The sequence below is a fragment of the Fundulus heteroclitus genome, chromosome 6 (genome assembly GCF_011125445.2).
Source record: "Fundulus heteroclitus isolate FHET01 chromosome 6, MU-UCD_Fhet_4.1, whole genome shotgun sequence".
NCBI lineage: Eukaryota > Metazoa > Chordata > Actinopteri > Cyprinodontiformes > Fundulidae > Fundulus > Fundulus heteroclitus.
Genome location: NC_046366.1, coordinates 15757036 through 15784980, shown reverse-complemented (window position 1 = coordinate 15784980; position 27945 = coordinate 15757036). Strand labels below are relative to the sequence as shown.

General features: G+C 41.0%; 1 protein-coding gene across 6 annotated transcripts in view; it reads left to right on the top strand.

Moving 5' to 3' along the window:
* tnr (tenascin R (restrictin, janusin)) overlaps window positions 1-27945 on the top strand; it is a 267967-nt gene that overhangs the window by 65678 nt on the left and 174344 nt on the right. For 5 of the 6 annotated variants that reach the window (XM_036138169.1, XM_036138171.1, XM_036138167.1 and 2 more), the window contains 2 exons: window positions 22358-22410; window positions 24529-24596. The gene's annotated coding sequence lies outside the window, so the exon portion shown is untranslated. The remainder of the gene's footprint in view (window positions 1-22357; window positions 22411-24528; window positions 24597-27945) is intronic. The other variant, XM_036138170.1, reaches the window with a different exon arrangement.

Here is a 27945-nt window from a genome sequence, read left to right as displayed (position 1 = left end):
CTCCTTTATGCATTTTGCTACTTTATGTTTGGACTCAGAAAATGAAAAGTGTTAGCCTTTGAGTTTTGCTGAGTAGCTGGGAAAATATGTACGATTGTTAGTTTGATGGCTAGTTCAAAGTCATGACCCCCACCTTTCCCAAACCAAAAAATAAGAAGTGGAGAAGTTGGATAGAATGAGATATTTTAAAAGCCCTTTTGACCCTGACCTGCATAACAAAGGTTGGAACAAATCATAGGTTGAGGTCTAAAAAAAAAGTTTGTGACTAAATGTGCTTTTACCCTGAGTGCTACTATACCTTGTTTTTGTTAGTTTATTTTCAACCCCGTTTGTTTTTGTGTCCTTTAAACTGTTCTCAAACTAAAAAAAGGCCCTTGAGTATATTTGTGGATTCTTTAAACGTGAACATACATGTACAGAGTCTTGCAAAAGTATTCATACCAACTAAATATTGTTTACTTAATGTCAACTTACCACCAAAAACTTCAGTGCATTTCACTGGGATGTTCATGTGTCACACACACAAAGTAGTACATAGTTGTGATGTTGAAGGAAAAAAGATATGTGTTTTTTTTAAAATAGAATAAGTTGGAAAATTCCAGCATGCATATTCAGTGCTCATTATTCTAATACCATTATATAAAATTAAGAGCAGAAATTCGATATTCAGATGAGAAAATCTGTTGACAGTACAATTACTAAAAATGGACTCCACAAAGAGTGAAAATGAATACAGTATTGAAAGAAAGCAATTTGAACTTTCTTTTACAGTTTGCCATTAGTAATTTGCTCATGCAAAAACACGCGGGCAAAGGTGCTCTTAGGCCAACATGGACATAACTAGTGGGAGAAAATTAACACTGAGGCCCCGACCACAAGGAGATGAGATTAGATATACCCACAAAGCTATTTTGTCATTTAGTCATTGCAGTCAAATGGATCTGGGGTTTTGGGAGACCCAAAAAGATAATTTTAGAACCAGAGTGGAAAAAATATCTAAAACACTGGTTTTCTATTTCCGTGTGCACATGCTAAACATGGTTTATCTAATGATATGTTGTTGTACCTTTTTCTCTCTGTAATCCGTATATGCCTTATTCTTACAAATAATAACAAGCATGGTGCTGTTTGGTGTTGTGTTCCTGCTAAGGCAAATTTTGGCTTTGTTATGGCTGTTACAGCTGGATCTACTGCTCCTCTTCTACAAACATGAGCTCCAACTTGCTACAGCAAACCAAATGAGCTCCCCTTCGAAGCTTGATTATTGGCATTTGCCGCTTTGTTGCTTTGTTTTCTTTACATGACTTGTTTGCACATGGTCAGTTTTGCCTGTTTCTGTGGCAGCGTCACATCGGCACCAATTGACCCAACAGCCTCTTAAACTTGCCTATCAAGCTGGCTTGTCAGGTTTGCATTCTCCCGTATGAATGCAAGTTGTTTTCTTCGTTGTTTATGGAAATTTTATCGTGTTCATCTTTGTGTGGACTCGGCCTGAAAATCTGCTGTATACTTTATCCTTATGGTAAAACATGGTGATGGCAGCATAATGATGTGGGGAGACTTTTCTTCTGCAGGGACAGGGAAGCTGCTCAGAGTTGATGCAAAAATGGACAGAACTAAGTCCTGAGAAAAAAAAAAGCCTGTTCAAGGCTAAAATATGATTGAGAATGGTGCTGAGGTCCAGCTTCCAGCAGCAAACCAATGCTTAACATAGAGCCAGAACTACAATGGAATGCATTTTTTTATTTGTAAGAATGGCCCAAACAAAGTCCAGAGCTAATTCTAATTGAGAATCGGTGGCAAGAGTTTAACTCTGATCTTATCTGATCCAGTCATTTCCATCTAATTTAAATGGGCCCAAGCTGTTTTCGCAAAAAGGAATAGTCCAACATTTGAGTCTCCAGATGTGCAACGTTGGTAGGGACAGCCTACAACATATGCTGTGCAACTGTTAAAAGTGTTGACTCAGAATAAATATGTACACCACACCACTTGTTACTGATTTATAATTGTAAAAGCAAGAAACAATACTATGTATCATGTAATTGGTCTTCACAAATAGTGTTTGATATTCACATAAAATCCCAATAGAACATATTTAAGTTTCTGGTAAAAATTAGAAAAAGGGAATCAATACTTTTGCTATGAACTGCTAAATTATTAACACTGAGTAGGGCCAACATGAGGCTTAAGGTCTCACCCAAAAAAAAGTTTTGACATGTGAATAAAAGAAACAAAGATCAAATTACAGCCATGCTTCAGTTTAGTACACAACTGTTCCTGCTTCTCAGCCATTGCTAGCCACAAAACACATGGTGCCATTCATGAAATCAACAATCCCCTGCTTGGTGGCCAGCTGACTTCCTTGAAAAAACACCAAGATTCCTGTCACACACTCTACTTATTAGTATATCAGACAGTGCTACTTCTTGACATGCTGTAGTTACTGTATATGGGTCAGGGACAGACCGGAATAGGCATTTCTTGCTCTGCTTTAGAAGGAAGACAACTGCTTTGAATTTAGAGTAAGGAATTAAGGGGGAAAAAAAGAGAGAACAAGCATGGATTGTGCGTTAATGCATATGGCACGAAATTGATGGGGCAAAGAATTAACAGCATTAAGTTGGTAAGTTTACTGAGGAACAGCGATAAAGAGTCGAAAGAGGATAGAAATGTGTGGACACAGAAATTAAGATAGAACTAAGGATTTTACACGGAGCTGCACAATCACTAATCAGAGACTGCTACCTTGGTGTATATTACAGATTACATAATACATATTATATTACAACACATCACACACTTATATAACACATATACAAAGGCTCCCTGTGGGGATAAAGGGCTTGGAAATTTGGAATAAAATAAAGTAACCTGTTTAGGTTTTATGTTTTGATTAATCCTGTGGAGTAAAGTTTGATTAGACAATCCCCTGAATAAAAACATCAGACCAATTCTTTGACATATTGACAGTTTTCAAATACAATGACTAGTACATGCCTCAGTCAAAATACAACAGAATTAGGTTACTAAAACCTGTCTTGTGGGCTTAATTCTTTGACTCAAGTGTTTGGTCTTAAATAAGCTGCAATGTCTCTGTTTTGCAGCGTGTATAAGATTAAGTTCTTGGGGGTTTGGCATAGGGTTCAATCACTGGGAAAATGTGGCATGTTAAACTGTGGTGGCAGTTTGGATAATGTTATAATAAAACCTGAAATTATTCCTCCAAGAAGGAAAAGAGTAGGTTCACAGTGTTTCTGTGGTATAAATGAACATCAGCATTAATAATGGTTTTTAATAATAATAATTGTCAGGGTTGAGTTTTGTTTCTTGTTGTCTGAGTTCAGTTCCCCTCACCTTGCTTACCCTCCAGTAATCAGTTACACCTGTTAGGTCTGCAATCAGACAGAATCCACTCCACCTGTTAGTTTCTCTATTTAAGCCTCACTCTACCTTCAGTTTCTCGCTGGTTCGTCTTCACTCATCCTTCGATCACCTGATGTTCAGAAAGAGATTATTCCCACGTCTTCCTGGATGTCACCTTCTGTTCCTCGTTTGGCTCCCGAGTCCTCCGTATCTGCCCGCTCCCTCCAGCATCAAGTAAGTCCATCTTCCTCTGTTGGACTAATCCTGTCTCCCCTGTGCCAGGATTCTCAGCCTGCTCTGGGGGTACCCGTTTCTACGGCGCAGCAACCGCAGCGTCCCAGCAACCTCCAGCAGTTCAGTCCTTCCTGTCATCCTTGCAATAAACGTTACTGAACTGTGCTCCGTGTGTGTGGTCTGAGTTCGGGTTCACCGTGACAAAACCATGACAGCACGAACCAGCCAAAAGGTGAACCCGAGACCCACACGGAGCGATCGTGCAGGAGCCGGTCAGCTAACGGGACTGGAGATTATTGAGCGGTGTAACCGGCTCTGGAGTCGGAGGGAGACCGTGCCGATCTGGCCTGACGCCTCGCATGCATCTCGCCAGGGTCAGTCACCGGCACGGAACAAGCGTGGAGGACGACGTAGAAACGCAGCGTCGTACCTGGTTGACGCCCCACATTCCTCCCGTGAGGGTCAATCACCACCGCCTACTCCGCTGCTCTTGGCTTCCGTCCATCTCCGCCCAACAACCTCCACACCGGCTCCAAGGCGCTCGACCGCACCTCCTCCTCCCGACAAGCAGCAGCCTCACATCCACCAGTCTGCGGGGAAAGCAGGGGCGCACCACAAGGATCCCAGGATGGTGCCCAGGCCCCTGCAGCGGCCCCCGACTAGCTATGTTGAAATTGATGGATGGGATGTTCTTCCGCCATTAATCCCTCACCGTATCAAGGAGCCACCACAGACCAGAGTGCCACACATAGAGGAGTCCCAGTTATGGGACTTCTTCTATGGGGAGAGGGATGACTTGTTCCCCAGCTGGTCTGTCCCTGCAGGGGTTGGTGCACCGCACGTTACGGCCCAAGCCTGCGTGGGTGTGGTGCACATTGAAGAGCCTGTCTCTAAGGTTCCTGCTGCGCACGCCACGGCCAAGGTCTGCGTGGGTGCGCACATCTCTTCACCGGCTGCTCCAAAGGGTTCTGCCGTGCACGCCACAGCCAAAGTCTGCGTGGGTGCGCCCGTACCCTTACCAGCCGGACCAGAGGCTCCTGCTCCTGCTGCGCACGCCATGGCCAAGGTCTGCGTGGGTGCGCACGTCCCTTCACCGGCTGCTCCAAAGGGTTCTGCCGCGCACACCACAGCCAAAGTCTGCGTGGGTGCGCCCGTACCCTTACTAGCCGGACCAGAGGCTCCTGCTCCTGCTGCGCACGCCACAGCCAAAGTCTGTGTGGGTGCGCCCGTACCCTTACCGACCGGATCAGATGCCCCTGCCTCTGCTAAGCACGCCACGACCAAGGTCTGCGTGGGTGCGCATGTCCCTTCACCGGCTGCTGCAAAGGGTTCTGCTGCACACGCTACAGCCAAAGTCTGCGTGGGTTCGCCCCTACCGGCCGGACCAGAGACTTCTGCTCCTGCTGCGCACGCCACGGCCAAGGTCTGCGTGGGTGCGCACATCTCGCCGCCGCCGGCCTTTGCTGACGTCCCGCCGCCGCCGGCCTTTGCTGACGTCCCGCCGCCGCCGGCCTTTGCTGACGTCCCGCCGCCGCCGGCCTTTGCTGACGTCCCGCCGCCGCCGGCCTTTGCTGATGTCCCGCCGCCGCCGGCCTTTGCTGACGTCCCGCCGCCGCCGGCCTTTGCTGACGTCCCGCCGCCGCCGGCCTTTGCTGACGCCCCGCCGCCGCCGGCCTTTGCTGACGCCCCGCCGCCGCCGGCCTTTGCTGACGTCCTGCCGCCGCCGGCCTTTGCTGAAGTTTCCAAATCCCGCGAGGGGGTCGAGGAGGACCCGCCTCCCCAAGTTTCAAGGTCCCGCGAGGGGGTCGAGGAGGACCCGCCTCCCCAAGTTTCAAGGTCCCGCGAGGGGGTCGAGGAGGACCCGCCTCCCCAAGTTTCAAGGTCCCGCGAGGGGGTCGAGGAGGACCCGCCTCCCCAAGTTTCAAGGTCCCGCGAGGGGGTCGAGGAGGACCCGCCTCCCAAGTTTCAAGGTCCCGCGAGGGGGTCGAGGAGGACCCGCCTCCCCAAGTTTCAAGGTCCCGCGAGGGGGTCGAGGAGGACCCGCCTCCCCAAGTTTCAAGGTCCCGCGAGGGGGTCGAGGAGGACCCGCCTCCTGAACGCTGCAGCCAGATGTCTCCTGGACTCAATAGCCAGGGGGATCCACCTCCATTCAAGCCCCGAGAGGGGGTCCAGGGAGACCCACCTCTCGTCTCAGCTTCAAGGTTCTTTGAGAGTTCTGCGCTGGAGTTCCTCATCAGAAAGACCCAGATGAAGCTCCAGTGCCGGCCACCTGAGACCTTGCCGCTTCGCCGTCGGGGTCGCCCTCCGCGACACTCGCTCCAGACTCTGCCTCGTCTGGGCCGCCCTCCTCGAGGCTTCAATGGGGCGATGCTGCTCCGCCTCCTGCCACGTCCTGGCCGTCCACCACCAACTCCATCTGGTTGGTTAGCTGGAAAGGGACGCCTGCGCTTTAAGGGACGCCTGCGCTTTAAGGGACGCCTGCGCTTTAAAGGACGCCTGCGCTTTAAAGGACGCCTGCGCTTTAAAGGACGCCTGCGCTTTAAAGGACGCCTGCGCTTTAAAGGACGCCTGCGCTTTAAAGGACGCCTGCGCTTTAAAGGACGCCTGCGCTCTCAGAGGTCCCAGCGCTCTCAGAGGTCCCAGCGCTCTCAGAGGTCCCAGCGCTCTCAGAGGTCCCAGCGCTCTCAGAGGTCCCAGCCCTCAGTTGTTTAAGTCAGTTTAGCTTTGTGTGTTCTTCTAGTTATCTTGGAGCTCCCTAGTTTTCGAGTTGCCTCCTAGTGTCTAAGTTGTTCTTGAGCCCCTAGTTTTTGAGTTATTCTAGTTCCTGAGTTCTCGTGTTCACTAGCTCCCGAGCTATCTTAGTGTGAAACCAGTTCCTGAGTGGTTCCCGGTGTTCTCTAGTTATTTTCTAGAGCGTTTTGGTTTCAATGTTCTCTAGTCTCCGCCTTAGTTTTTTGTTCTTGTCTTAGTTCTCCAGTTGTAATCTCGTGATTTAGCCCCCTAAGTTCTATAGGTTTCTGCGTTCCCTAGTCTTGTCTGGTTCCTTGGTTTCTATTCTAGTTCCTTGTGGTTTCCGTTTTGTTCTGGGCATCCCTAGATACCCTGTTGGTTCTAGTTCTCCAGAGGCCTCCTAGTTCCACCTTTTTTCCCTGGCGTTTTGAGTGTTTCTCAGTTCCTTGGCATGTTAAGACGCCCTCTAGTCCCAGGTGTGTTAAATACGCCTGTTTAGTCCTAGGCCTTTGCCTACACTTTCTGCTCATCTGCTAGAGTTTATTGGACACTCTTTTTTTTTTCAACTTGTTAGCGTTCTCTAACGCCTTCTAGTCTTCCAAGCGTTCCCTAGTTTCCAAAGATCCCCGGTGATCTCTCTTTGTTCGCCCTGGTTGGGTAGAGTTTTGTTTGACCCTAGCACTCTATCCTGAGCCGCCCTCCACCCACCCTGGTTGGCTTAGTTTGTGTTTTGATGGTTGGGTAAGCTGGTGTTGATTCTAGCCCCCCATCCTGAGCCTCCCTCCGCCCACCCTGTTTGGGTTGTTTTGTTTTTTGGCCGTCCGGTGACCGGCCTTGAGGGGGGGGTGATTGAGGGGGGGGTCAGGGTTGAGTTTTGTTTCTTGTTGTCTGAGTTCAGTTCCCCTCACCTTGCTTACCCTCCAGTAATCAGTTACACCTGTTAGGTCTGCAATCAGACAGAATCCACTCCACCTGTTAGTTTCTCTATTTAAGCCTCACTCTACCTTCAGTTTCTCGCTGGTTCGTCTTCACTCATCCTTCGATCACCTGATGTTCAGAAAGAGATTATTCCCACGTCTTCCTGGATGTCACCTTCTGTTCCTCGTTTGGCTCCCGAGTCCTCCGTATCTGCCCGCTCCCTCCAGCATCAAGTAAGTCCATCTTCCTCTGTTGGACTAATCCTGTCTCCCCTGTGCCAGGATTCTCAGCCTGCTCTGGGGGTACCCGTTTCTACGGCGCAGCAACCGCAGCGTCCCAGCAACCTCCAGCAGTTCAGTCCTTCCTGTCATCCTTGCAATAAACGTTACTGAACTGTGCTCCGTGTGTGTGGTCTGAGTTCGGGTTCACCGTGACAAAACCATGACAATAATAATAATAATAATAATAATAATAATAATAATAATAATAATAATAATAATAATAATAACAATAATAATAATTAGTAGTAGTAGTAGTAGTAGTAGTAGTAGTAGTAGTAGTAGTAATAAACTCAGTAACATGTGGGCTCTAATGATTACAGACAATGTTTTCTGTATTACTTTTTAACTCTAATTTTTTTGCCCTCTGAATGTGACCTGGTGCATCAGTAAGATCAGCTGTATAAATAAAATAAAAAAATAAATAAAACCTATGGCCTCTTTGGATTGATTTGTGTTAAAGATGACATTTTTACAGTTGGAAATCTTTACAAGGAGCCAGACAACTGCTGTAAAATAATCATAAATCTGCATCTGTTTAGCAAGCATCATTTATGGTGTCTCCAGTACTAAGATTGTTGCAAGAGATTTTATAAGCGCAGATTAAAGACTTTCACCGATTTGACAACCGTCCTTTGTTAAATGAGGTTCCAAACAAATTAGCGTCTAAAGCCTGATCATTAAAATGCGCCCAGCTTAAGAACGGTTATGTTTTATGAGTGGAGATGATGTTGTTATCTGTTTTAATCAGCTTTGAAAAATATTTCAAGGTCAGAGTGCTGTATGTACAGGACGTTGCAAAAGCATTCACCTTCTTGCCATTTTTCAGGTTTGTTACCACCCAACCTGGAAATAAAAATGGATTGTATGACAGTTTCACCAATATATTTATAGACCAAGCCTACAACTTTGAAGATGTATTTTTGTTTATTTTGAAATAGATGAAAAATAGGATCAAATTAAAAAAAGCAGCACCTATAACTGCCCCCACCCCCCAAAAAGGTCAGTTTTTAGGGCAATTCAAACTGCAACTGGCTTTTGATCAGTCTCTGTGAGCTCACCACATCTTGCCCATTCCTCAAGGCAAACTGATCCAGCTCCTTTATTTTAATTTTCACTTGTGAACAGCTATCCTCAGATTTTCAATTGGATTGAAGTTCAACACATTTAGTGTTGCTTTATCAGTATGCTTCAGGGATTTGTCTTGCTGAAAGGTAAACATTCGTCCCAGTCTTAAATCAGAAGAAGACTGACCCTGGTTTTGCTGAAGAATATCCCTGCATTTATTACCATCCATCTATCCCTCGACTTGGACCAGTTTCCCAGTCCTGCTAAAGGACAGCCCCACAGCATGATCCTGTCACCAACATGTTTCACTGAGGATCATTTTTAACACTGAGTAATGGCTTTTTCCTGACATTCTTCCATAAAGCCCGGGACCACGGGTGTGGACAGATACTCCTATGACTGCTGTGGAACTCTGCAGCTCCTTCAGGGTTACCTTTGGTCTCTACACTGTCTTACTGAGTAATGTCCTCCATGCCCTGTCTGTGAGTTTTGATGGGCGGCCCTGTCTTGGCAGGTTTGTTGTAGTACCAGGTGCTTTCCATTTGAATATGATGGATTTGATGGTGTTCCAGGGGAACATCAAAGATTTAGATTTTTTTATAACCCCACCCTGTACTTCTCAACAATTTCATCCCTGTTATGATTCATGCCTGGTAGTCTATGCATCTGCACCCAGCAATTATGATTATCAGCTACACCTGCTCCCATCTGCCACTGCCTAATCAGCCTTATTCAGTTCACCTGGTCATCTGCCTTTATATACTGGGCTTCCAAAGTTAGCCAGTGCCAGGCTATTGAAAACCCTTTCATGAGTAGATGTCCAGTCTTTGCCAGATCTCCAACCAGATTCTTGTTTTTGGAGTGTTCTCTTCTTACCTTGCCCTTGTCAGATACCTTATTTGTCTTTATTGCAAGTTATCCTGGACCTTGACCTGGACTGTCTCGCAACCACAACCCTTGCCAAGCCCTTGGAATCTGTTAGCCACCATGTCACAGATCCTACCCAGAGCCAACACTGCACACCTACCCAGATCAGCCTCAGAACTTCTGCCCCGAGTTGCCTGTGTGCCCTTGCCCAGAGCTGTCAGCGTTTTGCCAGCTACAAGGGTTTGCTTTTTCATGAATGAACCTTTTTTAAGAGCTCCTTGGCCTTCATGGTGTAAAGCCTCTGGTGCTGCAACCTGTTGGGCCTTTCAGAAAAGTTGTGTTTATACAGACAGATCATGTGAAACTTAAATTGCACACATGTGGACTTCCTTTAACTAATTATGTGACTTTTGAAGGCAATTTCTTGCATCACAACATTTTACGGGCTTCAGAGGTTCAAAGGTTTTGGATGGATATGCATATGCCAGTTTTTAGTTTTTCTATTCTTTCATATAGATTTTTCCACATTTCACCTTACAAAGGACACTGTCTTGTACAAATACTATTGCAAGGCACTGTGTGCTCTGTAGAGCTCCTATTGAATGGATTTGCAGGAGTTTTATCTTAGTTTATCTGCTGTTCGGTCCACATGTTTTAACAAATTACACCCTCAATTAGCTAGCATAATGCCTTGTGTAGTTGTAGAGTATTTGCAGATTACAAGCAGATTGTCAGGTAAAATGTCAGTGCGTCAAACTAACTGACTAGCTGGTAAAAAGTTAAAGAGACAAAGCAGACCATTCTGAAGACTATAATTGCTTCTGGAGGGAGTGGACTGTTTGTGTTGATCCATTCTGTATAAACAAATCTTAAAACAATTATTCCTTGTACAATAATGAAGTCACAAATACAGCTACAGTTAACATTTTGTGCCTTTCAGTGGTTAAAATACCTCACTAGTGACAAAATGGACAAACCAAAAGCTTCAAACAACGTTTTATAGAGAATATGTTAATGTGGTCATCATTACAAACATTTTGTCCCCAGTATAGACACAAGTACTCTAATTTTAACATTTAATAAAAGACTGTATATTTACACTAGCATTTATCATGCCATGCTTGGGCTAGCTTAATTTTAACAGTTTATGCTTTTTTTTAACCTACATTCTCATTTTAAGTATTATTGAACTGATCCACGTTAGTAGAAAAAAACATCCAGCAGGTATAGTCACACTGTAACATGACAGCCTGCCAACCCATTAATAAACTGTCATGGTCTCATCCTAATCTCTCTGTGGCATATTCCATCTATAAATCCTAGCCTTCACTGTGAATCAGTTCCTCTGGGTTTTCTGGAGCTTAGTATAAGGAGCTGGTGCTATTTGTACAAAGTTGTTTGATCAATGATATCTGCTTAATTCCATTTGTAGAGTAATGTTAAAAGCTGAATTAAAAGAGAAAACAATTCAGCGCTTCAATCTTTTACCTAAAATAAAAAAAAATACAATAACGTAATTAAAGATTAATAATAAAGAATGATTATATATATATATATATATATTTACCTTATTTCTTACTAAAGTCAATAATGCATAGACTTATGTCTTGTGTATATCTAAAACACTATACCCCCAGCTATTTACGTTTAGTGACTGCAGCATACTTTCAGGTTGAATTTAGAGGAGCACTGAAAAGGCAAGATTTATTCTCCATATCTGAAGCTGTTGCTGTATCTGACATTTTCACACCATGTGCTAAACAAAATAAGAAGGTTGTCATCATTTCAGTTTTTGAATTTGAAGTGAATGCAAACATGCAAAAAAATAGGCATTATTACATAATTTATCCACCTAATGACAAATTGAACGCTTTGTTTGGAACAGCAGAACAGTGAAAGACTATTTTCTAAGCATCTTTTCTGGATTCTCTTCTCTCTCTCTTCTTCTCCTTTAATCAGCAGCTGTCCATTCACTGTAAGCCCTTGTAGATGTAAGTTATAAATCAGCTAATCAATGGTACCCAAGTTGGTCCCTGAACAATATTGGAGGAAAATAGCCTGAATAGGCCTCATTGATCTGGCTTCACGAATCGTTTTGTTTTTTCCTTGAGAAAGACTGACCTTGAAAGACAAGGTTTTTATTTGTTGTTAGACAGAATGAGAATTATTTTTTCTTTATTTTTTCGGTTAATGCAGATTATATTTTCATTGTAACTTCCACCCATGACCTTTATTCCTTTTGTCACTCAGACAGTAGAAGAGATGAGCCTTATTTCTTGCTACCTCATCATAAAGTATCATTAGGCACATCCATTATCCTGGGAGTGAATCCCCTTTAAATCAGCTCTGCAGAGGAAAGTTGGCACTATTATGTCATCAGAGACAAGAGGATGAAAAGATTGAAAGTGTTCAAAAAGAACCTATTTTAATTAAAGCTTCAGATTTACTTTCCTATCTGGGTTTAAAGTCAGGGCTGGGACCAATGGGACCCAAAGTGTTGGTCATAAAAATAAGTCATGCCAGGCAGGGTTAGGAAAGAGCCCCATGAGGAACGGGAAGGGAAATTAAGGTGGGCATTCTGTGTCTTTTCCATAATTAGGACAAATGGCAACAAACAAGTGAAGTTGAGAAGATACACACAGAACTGTCTGCGCCACAGATTTTTTGACTTCACCATGTCAGCTTATAGAATTAATTAAAACATTGTCAGCTTGTTCATGTTCTTTAGAGATGAGAAATTATTTGATGATTGTATCTTTTAAAACCTAAACATCTAAAAACAGCATTATACAAAACCTATTAACAATTTGACCCTCCTGCACAGGTGACTGGTCAGATTAACAGAGGAAAGCTAAGCCTTCAGAAAACTTTTAACTTTGTAACATATATATATATATATATATATATATATATATATATATATATATATATATATATATATATATATATGTGTGTGTGTGTGTGTATGGTCAGAAACGTGTCATCTCTATTTTTCGTTGTTCAATCTCTGAAATTTTATGAGGCATGGTTTGTCTTTAGTCTGTATAATGGACATGCAAGGACACGAGTGTGACATAAAAGCAGGACAATGCTTTGCAGAGATTTTGGCAGTTATCAGACTCACCGCATACATGTAAACAATGTGGCACCTGAAGGATCCGCTGTGACACATTTGAATGCTGATGAGAAGCAAAGGGAGGGCCATTCTCTGGTTGCAGGTGCAAGCATGTCACTACTCTTTCCATTTCCAACCTCTGCAATGGTATGAAAATCAACATCTCATTCTTCCCTTTAGATTTGTGATTGTTATCTTTGCCTCAGCAACCACCCTCTATTTCATTTTCTTGTTCTGTTTCTTGTTCGCCCAAAGCCGTCAGATGCCACAAGGAAGTAATATAATAATGGGGAAATGATAGCATGCTCATTTTTGCTGTTAGTTGGGAGAGAAGTACCATGACTTACATTAATTTCCTTGATTTTAAATTTGGGCTTGATCAGTTTGATTACTTGTAAAATCTATGACTATGTCTTTGCTTTATACCATAATTCAGTCCTACTTAAACTTTAATCATATCTGCTATGTCTATGTGTTGGCTTCCTTTCTGGTTCTTTTCTACAGCTATATGATTTAGAATTACATTGACAACCGACAGGTCATCTATGGCATAGTCCACACGTTGCAGGATATCTGGGAAAAACGAGATATTTTTATGCGGTTATGCCTTTCAGCCACACATAAACGGCGTTACGGATCCATTAAACTAAAGATCCTTAAAACTCCGGCCAAAGTGGAGATTTATAAAGGCTCTGGTCATGAAAAGACAGGCATTAATGTCCGGCGTATCACGGTCTGCAACGTATGTTGCTGCGCTGCGTCAAACATGTGCGACCATTGTTTATACACTTAGCCATACAGTAGAGTTTTATTAACTTTATATTGTAATATGGTGTTTAAAAGAAGCTCAAATTCTTTCTCTGTCCACAAGATTGAACCTCCTGGCGCCATGATTCATTCCTAACAGAAAGTCGTGGTTGTTTTCAAGGACTCTGATTGGCTGACATTTTAGTTTTGCAGTACACTGCCCCCTATGCATCTGGTGTATTAAAAAAAAACAACAACAACCTCTGTGGCGTATTTCTGCAGGTTGGTGTGGGCAACACCAACCTGGCCGTTCATATTAGTATTATATGCAACCGCCAACAAACTTCTGTCTGAACGGTTCAAGAGCAACCCCCATGCGCAGATAACAGAAAGAGAGATCACACAGCAGTGCACTGTTTACGGAAGTAATGGTGAATGTAATTGTTTCTAGAAGTGTTCAGTAAAGTTTTGTTAAAACAAAAATCTAAAAAAAAAATGTGTTGATACTGGCAGGCATCTCTTCTTCTTGTTATTGCAAAGCCGCAGACCACCTCATGGCAAGACGAGGTAAAGTAGGAAGTAGTGATGGTGAGATGAAGCTTCATGAGGTATTAAACCACTTGAGCCAATTGCTTCAGCAAAGGGTTCATTTGTCGAAGCTTAATTTTCACATGAAACCGCCTACTGGCTGAGTGCATAATCACAGTCAGCAACATTATCTGTAATGCTTGTCTGTGGTTTTACCATTTAGGGCCCTTGGAAATGATCATTGATAAGTAAAAACCATTAATTTATCCTTTGATTATCACATGTGTATAATGAAATATTTTTTAACATATTCAGCACTTAAATTTTCTACGAAAAGCATAATCTTGGAGCATGGAAGAGGGTACTGTATATGCTTGTGCAACTTGGACAATGATGTGCAAAATAAGACATTTTAACTGAAGAAATACAAGTTTTTCAACAGTTTTTGGTCTTAATTGATCCTTTTTTGACACTCTCTCCGGCCTTTGAAAACATACATTCACAAGGCACTGAAGATGCTGGTGTGCACAAAAGTGCAAGTGCAAGTTTGTGTAAAGTGGGGTAGAGTAGTTTTTGCCTCTCTTAGTACAGTGGATTTTCCATTCTGTTCTAAAAGGTAGTGCTGGACTTCAACTGTGGCGTCTGCAGTTTTCGCGTTTTTCTTGCCTCCATTACACTCGTGTCCAAACAATGGCACAGTTTGCTACCTAAGAGAAAACAGCTGATCATGTTAGCAAGTGTTCTAATATAAATAACTGATCTCAAAATGACAAATAATATATTACCTCCAGTGATATCAGGAGAGGTGGAAGCCTGGGGGATTTTCTATGAACTCTGTCTAGAATGCAGAATGATGGCGCACTCTGAGGTCAGTCTCTTAATTGCTTTGGTGGCTTTAGTCTGTCTGAAAAAACTGTAACTATTAATCTAGGGTCGAGGAGGGTAGCAAGGGGTAGGATGCTCATGGACTGCAAAATCTGACGCTTTTGCCAAGGTTGTCTGATGAGGTGGTGTCCAACTTCTAATGAAGCTGCTGGTGCTGACTTTATCATCTCTTCCTGAAGGCTTTGCTCCAACGTTTTCATGAGGGAAACCACTTTGAAGGCAGAATCATTTTCCTCTGCAGACAGCTCAACAGTGTCATCATAAAATGGAGACAGCAAAGAAAGGCACCCTCCAGCAATACTGAACTGCTCTGATGTTAATAAAGGGATGTCACTTTGTAAGCAGTTAATGTACATTATCTATAAATAAATTAAGAAACAGTGAAAAATACAGTTCTTGATATGGAAATCCAATGAATCTTGAGTATGTTAGATTTACCTTACCTTATTGGGAGAAGTCAAGTCAAAATGTCCACACATAGGTGAAATCCTCCTCTTCCTAGCTGGCTCCATCCTCTATCCTATCCTCACTCTCCTCAATCTCCAAACTATCTTTCCTTATCTCGCCTAAAATCTCCAAACTGTCAAAGTTCTATCCAAACTCTAATATCCAAGCAATCAAACTTTACTGACAATAACTCAACAAAAAAACACCCACATTTTTGACTGAATACTGAGATGCTTAAATGCCTGTCATAACTAGCAGGCAATCTGAACTGCTTCCCTGAAGCAGTCATGTGGTACGGCTGGCTTCGGCAATCGTCATTTGAGGCTCCTCCTCTTAATGACGCAAGCCTCGATACACCCCCCTCCATTACCCAACACACCCTGGACAGGTCGCCAGTCTATTGAAGGATAATAACACCCATTTCAAGAAAATTTTACTTACTTTCAGTTCCCTTTTTGCAGTACACAAAATCATCTATTTTGTTTATATAAAATAGACCAAAATACAATAAATTTTCAGAGAGTAGCATTTCTGTGGATGTAAATGATAAGGTAAGACAAGGCACGTTTATTTATATAGCACTCGTCAGTAACAAGACGATTTAAAGTGCTGATAGAAAGGCAAGAGTAGCTCCACCACTCTTTACAACAACGGTATGTGGATAAGCAACCATCTTGGAATGCACAACAATATATAGCAAGTCCATCTGATTAAAGGTTCACTCAGGAACCTCGTTCTTTTCCTGACTGAGAAAAGGATATTGAGGCAAAAATTTGCATCGTCTCACCAAATCTTGACAGTAACCAATTTTGAAATGTTGTTTAGTCCGATGAGTATTGATTTCAGCTCTCATTCAGATGAGCATGAAATCATGGATCCATCTCGCCTTGTGTCAATGGTTTAAACTGTTGCTATTGATGTAATACTGTTGGGGATTTTTTTTGGCCCACTTTAGGCCTCTAAGGGAACATTGGTTAAAGGTCAAAGCATAACTGAGTATTACTGCTGACCATATTCATCCCATTGTGAGAGAGCTGTGGAGTCCTGGTCTCCGAGGGCCAATGTTCTGCATGTTATGGTAGTGTCTCTGCTCCAAGGCATCTGAATGAAGTAGCTGAATCATCTTCTAAGCCTGGCACTGATTCTGCAGGAAATTGCTAATGATTAGCTCACGAGAAAAAGTTGTATTCAAGCAGAGAAACATGTAAAACATGCAGAACAATAGTCTTTAAACGCCAGGCTTCCCCAACACTGCTTTATGACTACAGTGTACCCATCTTGTGATAGCTACAGTTATCATACCTCACTATCCAACAGGGGCGAGATAATCATAAACTGATTTGTTTAACAGGATAGAGACTTCACTGTACTTCAATGGTCATGACAGTGTCCAAATCCAAGTCCAACAGAGCAACTTTGGGATGTGTTGGGATGAGATATTCACATCATGGATGTGCAGCTAACAAATCTGCGGCAACTGTGCAATGTTATCATGTCGATATGGACTAAAGTCTCAGAGGAACATTTCTGACGCTCTGTAGAGTATTTTGCCACAAATAATTAGTAGTAGGTAGCTTTTAAGTCAAAGGTGGTACAACCCAGTGCTACCTGATATTAGTTTACTGTCTCTTCATGGCTCATCAGCCAGAAACCCTGTGAGTAATCAGATGTAAAAAATATTTTACTGTCTGTAATCAACAATGAATTGTGAGCAGAAATTTCTCATCAGAGTGCAACAATGATCAGAAGTTTTCAGCACCAGCAATAGCTGAACAGATGTCCATTTTCTTCGGGTATCCATATTAGAAAGGGGGGGGGGGGGGGGGGGGTATGTAAAACTATGGAGGCATTTCAGTACATCCACAGTGGGAAGATTGGTAAAGATTATCATTTTGTAATTAAAATTCTGAATATCATTCTGAATATCATATCAATTATTTAGACTCAAAATTTGACTATGTCCAGGAATAGTTTATGGTTTATAATGGTAATCTAAACCTGTGATAATTCTTGTTTAATTTTAAGAAGTATTTAGTGGTGCAGTGGGTAGCACAGTTGCCATGCAGCCTGGGTTTGAGTCCTACCCTTGGCCTGGGTCTTTCTGCATGGAGTTTGCATATTCTCCCTGTGCATGCGTGGGTTCTCTCCGGGTCCCCTGGCTTCCTCCCACAGTGTGAGTAAATTCTCCATAGGTGTGAGTGTGTGCGTAAATGGTTGTTTGTCCTATCTGTCTCTGTTGCCCTGCGCTAGACTGGCGACCTAGCCAGGGTGTACCCCACCTCTTGCCCACTGACAGCTGGAGCTAGGCACCAGCACCCCTCACGACCCCAGAAGGGATAGACGTGTTAGAAAATGGATGGATGTATATATATATATATATATATATATATATATTACTCCACAACCATGGTTTGAACTGTGACAAATAAAATATATGCACCCTACTTTCCATATTGGTGCTTGCAGAAGATAGCTCAAACAAAGCATTCAACTTAGATGCTTTATAACTACACTGCAAAGTAACATGGAAAAAGTGTGCTTGAATTCCATGCTCAGCATGGAAACGATAATTTTTTTATCATTAATGAGATCTACTAATATTACAAGAGGGGTGGTGTTAACCTTGTGCATTTTTTAATGCTCTAACATCAGCAAGGATACACAATTCCCCTTGCGCCATCCTCTCACCTAATGTACAATCTGTTGTGACAGATAATGTGTCTGAATGTAAGGAGTGTCAGCACTGTCAGATCCTTTAGACTCTCTGTGTAAAGGGATTTATAATTTATAATCACCATCTGTAAGTTCCAGTGTTTGCATTTGTCTCTTCTAAAGCTCTGGTGGGCACTTTACAGTTTTTGAACTCAGCTAAAAAGAAGAAGGCACTTAGTTTGATAAGTCGGAGGGAGCAGTTATATGAAAGTTAGACACTTGTGCACACACATATGGCTACAGTAAAATGTATCCTCTAATTACAGCTGCACAGAACCCCTCTGCAAAGTAAACAAGGTCCTAGTCAGTGCCTATTATTTCCTTTGCCGTTTCCTTTTGATGAGTTCTGTGGTTTAATACCACTGATTGCCTGAGCTAGGATTTTTCCCTGCTCAATTTTAGCTGCCTTTGTCAGCTCCTAAAATGTGTCAGTCACTGAGACACCTTAATGCTGCAACAATTGTACATTTTTCAAAAAGTAATCCAAGCCTTCCTTTCCTGATTGATTCTGTTATTAATATATATCTTCAGACTTCGGATGTGCTTGAATTAGGAACCATAATATTTTCAAAATATCTAAATGCAGATCTTCCAACAGTATTTGCTGCAAAAAGTCGTTTATTTGCTTCTTTTTGTGACACTTTGCTGTTTCATATTATATAACAAATTGTTATATTAAACAGAGATAAGATTTTTATTAATGTAAAAAAAAAGCTATCAAAACCTGCCTTTCTCTATATAAACCAGTGGTTCTCAAATATGTTCTGTTGCACCCCGCTTTGAAGAATAAAAGAATTTCAGACCCCCCCCCCCCCCCCCCCCCCAACTCAGCAAATGGGTCAAAAACATAACTTTTACTGTTTTTTTCTCTTTATGCATTGAAACCGTAAATCTGAAGATTACCTGTTATTAATTTTACATTTTATTACAGTTAAATCATTCTAAAGGTACGATTTCTAACAACTAGAACTTTTCAACATTGCAACATTGTATAAACAATATGATATCAGGGTTTCCCCCACAAAATGGGGTAATCCTTGCGGTAGGTGTCGTGGTGGGCGCAGCGTGAATGTAGTGTGCATCGAGCTTGAGCGTTAGCTTAGTTATACCGGGAGGTTTTCTCCCAGATGGGAACTTACCTGACCATTTCACGTTGCTCTCAAACATTGAGGCATTTAAAACAAACAAATGATGCTTAGCCTGGCGGGGGGTTGATTAAAGCCTGGTGGTCTGCCAGACTTGTAACACGGTGGGGGAAACCCTGGATGTTAACAACAATTTAGAATAATATGAAGCCATTAATATTAAAGACAAATTACTGTTAAATTAAGTTTTATACTTTTTCAGAAGTTTATTAATATTGTTCATCAACAAATGTTGATCGCTACATTAACAATGCAGTGAAGCTGTTGTGCTATTAATATTATAAACCAGTTCTGATTGTAGTGGTTGTTTATTGCTGTGTTTTCACACGTCATCAATCTTAAGTATTTGACAACCCTCAATAAACACAAATTCAAACCACAAATTTAGACCTTCAGAGTAAATCATATGAAACATAACCAAAGTTATACTGGATTTAAAGGAGCTATAAGTAAGATATTCACTGTAAAATCAACCCAAATCATTCTCATTTGTCACCTGGGATAGTAGTAACATTCCTGGTCTATGTTTTTCTCCTTTCAAACGTAGACGTACAGTCTAAAACGATTTTGGTTCAGAATGTAGCTTGTATTCACTTCCTGGTTCTTCAGCAAATCATATGAGAGTTCCCAACACAGCTCAGCAATTGGTATTTCATCTTGGCAAAAGACCACAGCCTGCTAACATGGGAGCCAGTAAGAGAAATGGACCAGAAATAGAACAGAATGCAACATCATATACCTATCCCATGTAAGTAAAAATTCACTACAGCAACACGGCGTTTAAAAACGGCATATTAGATTGTTGTGATTGCCAGCTGTTGTACCAATTTGAGCCTCAAGGTGTCAGTATTACTTATAGCGACTTTAAATCAGACATTTCAACCACAAATGTTTTTTTTTTCTTGAATATATAACATCGGTTTCAAACCATACTGTTTAACACAGCTAGCATAGTGCCAACAAGGTGCTAATGTACAGAATAACCATGAAACACAGAATATATTGCAAAAGCAACATGTTTGCAAGCTGTTTAAATTGTTTAAAATCAGCTTTAAACTTATGGTTTCCGCCAATCCCCCCGAATAAATGTAATTAAACAAATCGTAAAGGTCCATAGTGGAGTGAATGGAGAGCATGCTACATGTTGCTCTGAGGATTACTGAGAATCCCTTGATATTTATGCTGCTGACTGCAGGTTAAGACCAAACGGTCTGAAAAAACAGGAAAGGGGCAAGGCTATTCCCCCCTCTGTCATTCTCGCACACCCCCTGGGGGAGGGGGGGCACTATTGAAAACTACTACTAAACAAAGTAACTGATCACCTTGTTAAAACATGATTTAACTGTGAAGAAAAAATATTTTAGTTCAATTTCAGTAGCCACTCCCAGGCCTTATCACTCCCAGGTCGTCTCAGTTGAGAAATTACGTAAATTAAACCTGACTGACACCATGACGTAGGCTACAAGATGTCCACCACATCATGTCCTGATTTTAAGAAACAAACTAATTTGCATCTATTAGTCTGAAAAGGGTCAAAAACCATTGCTAATGCATTGGTAGGTCAGAGAGACATACTGAAATCTCCTTGGGCACCAAATAACTGAGAACAAAATCTAGAACACTAAAAGCCTCACATGCATGAGCTCAGAGAGGCTAATTCACTAACAAAGGAAGAAACGTGAGGATAATGGCATCCATGGGGGATTTCCAAGGTGAAACCCACTCCTCATCAAAATGAATAGTTGATGGTTTCCAAGACATCTGAGGATATATCCTTTGGACTGACGAGACAACAGTGGAAAGGTGCATCATTGTGGATTAACACTATTTTAATCTATTTTATCACACTATCACATAATTCATTAGATAAACCAGTCTCATATTCTCTAGTAGACCATGTAATTAGGGAGAACACAGAACCCAAGCCATGAGAGAGAAAAAAAAAATCATTCAAAGCTACTGCTGGAATAACTGGTATTTACTTATGAGAAACATAGGTAACAAACTAAACTGACAATTACAATTAACAAAAGCCCACAATCTACTTGTAATGATTAGGGTATAAACAGCTTTGGCTAGAATAACAAATTAAGATTTGGCTGTGTATTATTAAACCTTTTTCCAATCTTTTTTTATCTTCTCTGCTCTGTGTGGGAACATCTTGTAGTTGTTTCTGAGTATCTATCTAGTTCTGAATGGATGGGGGAGAAAGGGGGGAAAAGAAGAAAAGGAGGAATCTATCCCTTAGATTATGTGACCATGGGTCTCTTTGTGGTCAGTAATGTTGCTGTAGTCAGTAATATAAACAATACCACCTGAGTGACAGAAGGCTTGTTCTTACTTAACGGTCATACGTGGGTTCTATGTTCTGGTACCAAAACAGTGTCTCTCTCAAGATTGGGAACATTGTCCCAGGGTCCTTTCAGTTGGCCCACAATTTAATTTTACAGAGGGCCAGCCACAGCAGTGCCTTTCTTTTAGCATAGGTGTTCATGACCGCAGGCCATGCATGGGCCAATGTACCAACAAGGCTTAGATGTTTTAGCCAAACCCCCCCCCCCCCCCCCTTCCCATTGGCATGAAAAACAGAGTCTCTTTCTCCAAGTTGACAGGACTGACGTACATATCGAGGTTTCTCCAAACAAACACGTGGGAACAGCTCATCAGGCAGTCTTGCAAGACGGCACGTTCTTGTCGAAATCCAAAGCTCTGACAAAATGTTGACATAATTCTAATTTGACAGCAGGAGGATTATTCTTGCAAATGTGTTGGTCTTCCTGTTCATGTCTTTGTGAAAATTTAAGCCACCTTTCAGTTTGTTTTTTTATGCATGCTGTAAAAAGTAAATCAGTGCAAATAGCTCAGAGTAGCAGGACAATCTAATTAGCATTGTGCCAGGAGCCAACGAAAGAAGTGCTTTATACAACAACCCGGGTTAAATCATTAACACTTCATCTTATGCACTTAAACCACACCAGCACTTGCTGTTTCTGTCAAGAGTCTTCACGTCTGGTTCATGCTTCACTCTTGTATCCTTCACCTTCACATGTTTTATAAATGTTCAAATATTTTATAAAATTAATTCACTTAATTGTTTTGCAATCATCTTTAGTGTGTTTACAATATTAACTAGGAATAGTTCTCTTTCAACAATCTATTTTTAAAAATTTGATGTAATTCTGTTATACTGTGTCTGTGTTTTATCCAGCTGTGTTGCACTTCATTTGAAAAAAATCTACTTAAAAATGTAAAAGGGAAAATAAATATTTAAATAATCTACAACCTCTTGTTTTTTGTTTTGTTTTTTTATTTGGCAGGAGAAACCCAGGTACCAGCACTTGAAGGATCAACTTTAGCTTTTACACCCAAGGTGAGCCAACAGGTCTCCTACCTTTATAAAGGAGTGTATGTTTTCATGCATGGATTTTTGCAGTGTCGGTATTAACATTTTCCTTATTGACTGTAATTAAACTCTTAACAATGATTCATATATTAATAGATAACTGGAATAAATAAATCAAGAAAAAAATATATAAGAATGTATTTCTTAAAATGCATTACATATTGGTTTCCTTTTCAAACATTTAAGCAAATTTAACAAATTACAGAAAAAGTAATAAACTCATCAGCATTCAGAATAAATCTTTTAAGATAAAACATTTGACATCTGACTATTCTATCATCAGAGATTAAATTTACCTGTTGTTGAGTACCAGATATTTTTTTTCATGGCATGTATAGCTTAAATCTCACCCCATGACGGATAGCAGAACAACGCGGTACTACCGTGGAGCTCGCTACTCTGCTGCCATGGACCCCGGACATTAGTCCCACTGTGTTGAATCACGCTGCCTTGTTCAAGCCTTTAGTCAGCTTTGCCTCGCCTGTCTGACAAGCTGCAACACAAATACTTCCACCAGCCATTATATGGATTTGTAACAGAATATTGCGTCAGGAAGGGAGGTTTATGGAGGGGGAAAGTGGTGTGAGGGGGTGCGATTGACCAGTTTTACAAATATGGTTGTAGCCGATCAGAGTGAAGTCAGCTTGGTAGAGCTGCATATCATTACCGCACCCAACCGTTTTACTGAGGAGGGACAACTGGCATGACTAAACCACAAGCTGACGTTATTTGTTTGGAGAATTTGCATATACAGTAATATCAACTACATGAAATGGTTTATACAGTGATGTCATGGCACCTTTAAGGCTGCTACATAGCTTCATTTGGCTTTAAAAGCACACTCCATTTCTTTCTGTGTTTCTGTGCCCCTGCATATCCCCTTTAACCACACTGGCAGTGAAGCACATATTAAGAGCAGTTAAGTTCACGGTGGGCTATACATCTTACTGATTTAAAACACCATAGGTCTTTTCTGCATTAGGTTAACTGTATAGCTGACTCCAGTGAGGTAATACATTAACATTTAACATTTGCTGCTCTGTACCTAATTGAAATGTGGGATCCTTTCATGGTTTGCATGAAGCTTAGTTTTAACTTGTCCCTCGGCTCAGCCTTCCAGTTTTCATCCAGTTCATTTATTTTTATGCACTATTTGTAATGTGAGACTTCTCTATTCTTTCTTTTAAAGTCATTTCAAATGTGGAGGGAAGGTGGTCTAGGTGCAGAAGAGCCTTTTGAGTTTTGAGGAATTATCAAACGGAATATAGCTGAAGACTCTGTACTGTTTAATTATTCTTTTTTGACAGCATTATTCTGGCATAGATGGTCTAACACACTTTTGTTACCAAGGTGACAAGCCTGTGGGGCTTATGAGCTAGTGCCTGAAATCTAACATAACTATTAAAGACAGGGCCTTCCTGAAAATATTTAAAATTTAAAGTACTTTTGCCACAGCAATCTACAAAATCACACCAAATTATATGCAAAAGCATTAAAAAAGTTTTGCCCTCAGCTACTTGAATGCTTAACATTTGTGTAGACTTTTCGACAAAGAAAAAACCCTGAAAACTGTTAAGTGCAAATGACAGTTTATGATGGATGAATTTTGTAATTGATTTAAAAATACAATAACTAGGACTAATCTTTATGAGGGTTGGGAGCTAAATTCATCTTAATTTCCTCTAATTGTTTACATGTAAAGATGAAAAAAAGTGAACAATGGATATGAAATGATGAAGAATTTCTCTGATTGCATTTTTCTATTAAGGCTTAGCTGAAGTTCATGTGAATAAAACATAGATTAATTCAATAAAGACTATATTAAAAAATATCATATAATGTTTTACTATATGTATTTTAAAAAGCAAGTCTCTAAAATCCATCCTCTATGCTCACTGACTTTTGAGAATGGAATGAGATTTGTTCAGGATTGAAAAAAATGGTCTTTTATGCTATGTAGGATGATGCATTTTACAGATCACAGATGATTGTAGAAATCAGCAGTCAAAACTTTTAAATCCTTTGGTTTTATTTTTTAATATTATATAATGACAACAAATTATCTTTTATGTTTTGGTATTCCAGATTTTATTGCAGTGTTTAAAGTTGTTCTGACCCTACAACAGAGAGGCGGAAGCAGACAGCGCTGCAAGGTTTGCCTTTCTAATTGCTTCTCATAGGAACCCAGCTATTGATTGTTGCAAATGCCCATTGATTTTTAAGTGGGACTCTGCACTATCTGACGTTTCTGCTAAATACCATAATGCAGATGATGTCTGTCTGTCTGTGAATACTGCCTTTTCAATTTGTGTGTTGCACATATCACCTCTTTTCATGTACAGGTATGAGTTCAATTCAGTCCAAAACTACATTTAAATGCATGTTTCAAGGAATATGAATTGAAGTTGTACATTAAAAGAAGATAGCTTATTTTTTGTAGGGGGGAACCCAGGCAGCCTTAATCGAGAAACATTGATCTGGCCAGGGGACACAGTGTGCTTACTCGCACAACAAGATAGCCAAAGGCTATTGGCAAGCTGTTTGTTCCCATTGGATGAATTCACATGAATTTACTCCCTATGGTCTAAACAGATCACTATATCAGAAGGTCAGAAAGAGTGCCACAATTAATCAGCAGCCATCTTTCAATACTTCCGGTAGCAAAATTGCTAGTTGATGTGACAGATCAATGATTATATTAATTATGAATACATTGTATGCATATTGCACCAAGAGATCAATATATCAGGTGAAAAAAGTTTATAAAGTACGGAGCAGAATAAGTTATTTGTCCGGTAAGTTGCCCCTGAATTCTTAGTAAAACAAGTTCAGTCAAACATCTTGAATCAGTTTTTGTGATCTTATGTTTTCATTAACATTAATTTAAACCTCTTTGCCATTTGAAGATATGAAGAATTTGTCTAAATAAACTTTTACAGCTGCTTAACATGCTTTAAACTTCCACTAATGCAAACTCTGAAAAACCCAATTCAGTCTTTAAAAAGAGAGTCAATTATAGTAAGAGTATCCACCTCACTGTAACTTTTCCTTCACTTTTTTCACAGAGGTTGAATCCCAGTGTTTGGACCTGAGGGCTCTATGGCACTTAGCTGCATGTTTTGTGATAGCTTGAAACCGTCCAGGATATTGGTTTCATTTTTTTGGGGGATTTTCCTCAAGAAGCTTGTGAAATTAGTTATTTCTGCTAAGGTTCACTGCAGGCTCTGTAACTGACTTCTTACTGACCTCTTACTTTTGCCTACATTGTGGGACTATAGTGTGTTTGAAAAACTCTCATGTGACAAATGTAGTTGTACAATGCTAATGCTTCCCATGTTTTTTCAATGGTGTTCATTGGATTTCTTGGCACAGGAAACAATCTGCTTTAATAGGCATTTGCCTGTCATTGTTCCTTGCTCTGCCCGTCTTTGAAGTGTTTGAATAATGCAACAAGCTGTCCTTAACTTCCATTTGAATACACTGAATCTGTCTGGTCAGCAGAGACACAGAGGCACAAAGACAAGTAGACTTTGAAACACAAAAAAAGTCAGAAAAACTGGCAGGCAAGGTGACAAAAAAAAAATTAGGTCCATGGGGGAAAGTTTATCTAAGAAGTACAAAAAAAAAATCCAAAGCTATCACCAAAGAGGAAAATGGATATAGATTTTGGTGGAGCAATGAGGACCATACAATGCACACACAGTGTTAGGATTCAGGAGGATATCTGATGTAATTTTCTTGACTTGAAAAAATGACAGGCACTTCTAAGTTTATATGTAGGTTTATAACTTGTACTATGCTGTGCACCTGCATCTCCGTTCTGAATGCTCAGAAGGAGACAGTTTTTTTTTTTCAAGCAGATAGACTGTGAAAATGACCTTCCACTGTGGCAGCAACAAGAGCAGCTGCTGGATTGACTGTGGTGTTAGAAATATTCTTATCGCTACAACAAACTTAAAGAGCTGGGCTTTGCTTATAGTGGAGCTTACACATAAATAAAGTAAAAAAAGAAAATAGCAAAAAATAAATAAATAAATAATAATGCTATGCCAACAGTTTTTAATGCAAATACTGTTAAATTTAATTGGATAACTTTTTGCAAGAGCATCTACTGTATATTTTACAACAATAGTAGCTTATATGTGTCCTGCGATAGACTGGCGACCTGTCCAGGGTCTACCCGCCTCTCACCCATTGACAGTTGGAGATGGGCACCAGCAACCCCTCGTGACCCCACATAGGGATAGGCGTGTTAGAAAATGGATGGATGGAGTAGCTTATATGAAAGTAGATTTCTTTTTGTAAAAACATACTAAATGTCACAAGTTAAAAACATACTTGTAAAATGTGCTGTTAAAGCTTTCTTTTATCAATATTCTTTCAAGCCTATTTTCTGGATTGAATCTCTGTACTGGTTATTACATGTGGCTTCGTTGAACATTTATTTGTTATTTGTTTGCAATTTTTAAAATATCCTCCTTTTGGAACAGGCGACAGAGAAAGACATTTCTTTCAATGTTGCTCTTGAATTTTTGGTTCTTTCTAATAAGCCTTTTTTCAGAAAATAGTTCATTTTGGCAGCGGAGGCTCACGTCAACCTGCTGGTGTGAGTCCTGTAAACTGCCTAGGGAGGTAGTGACAATGCAGTAGTGGCTGACTGATGAAGGGCTTATCCAGCTTCATGAAGAATGTCAAAGCTCCCTAGATTACAATTTTCTCATTAACCAGTTTAGTCTTTCAATAATGTATTACGAGGTTGGAGGAGCATGTATTTTTTTAATGGTTTCTTCAGTTTTTTCTAATCATGAGAATATGGCACGTGCTTTAAGTAAAGGAACTTTTGTTGTGTTTTTTAACTTACAGTTTTCAATAGGCCCGTTTACACTACACTTTTTTAACCGAGCCGAGACCAGTCCGAGCTCGGTAACCGAGATAACTCTTGTGTGTAAATGGTCAGCAGACTGAACCAGACCGCGCTAACGATAACCGGACCGCGCTAACTGCAGACCAGTTCATCAGTAGGTCTCGGACTGTTTTTTTTTATCCCGGTTCCCTGAGAACGAGGAGCGCATGAGCAGACCGCGTCATGCCCTTACAGTCAGCTGACTGTCCGCGGGTTTCCCGGCGTGTCTGGCTGCACGTCCCGATTCACACTCCATTCAGACAAATTTCAGACATTCATAATAATACTAGCTTCCTTACCGTGCCACACGGTTTCCAGAGATGATTCTGCTTATGAACCTCAGCGTCTGTTGTTGTTTCCCGCGTCTGTAAATCCTTATTAGACGTTAATTTGTCTTATCCACGTCCCAAAAGCCGAATCTGTCTAACAATAACATCCTGAATGTGACGGGTGCCGCCATTTTGATTTGCTCGGTCCCGCCTTCAATCCCAGAGAGCGGTAGTAACGCAGATCGCCACTAGGAGGCGAGGAGCAACCAAGGAACCAAGATAACCGAGATAACTCCTGTGTGTGTAAACGGCTGCATTTATCTCAGTTAA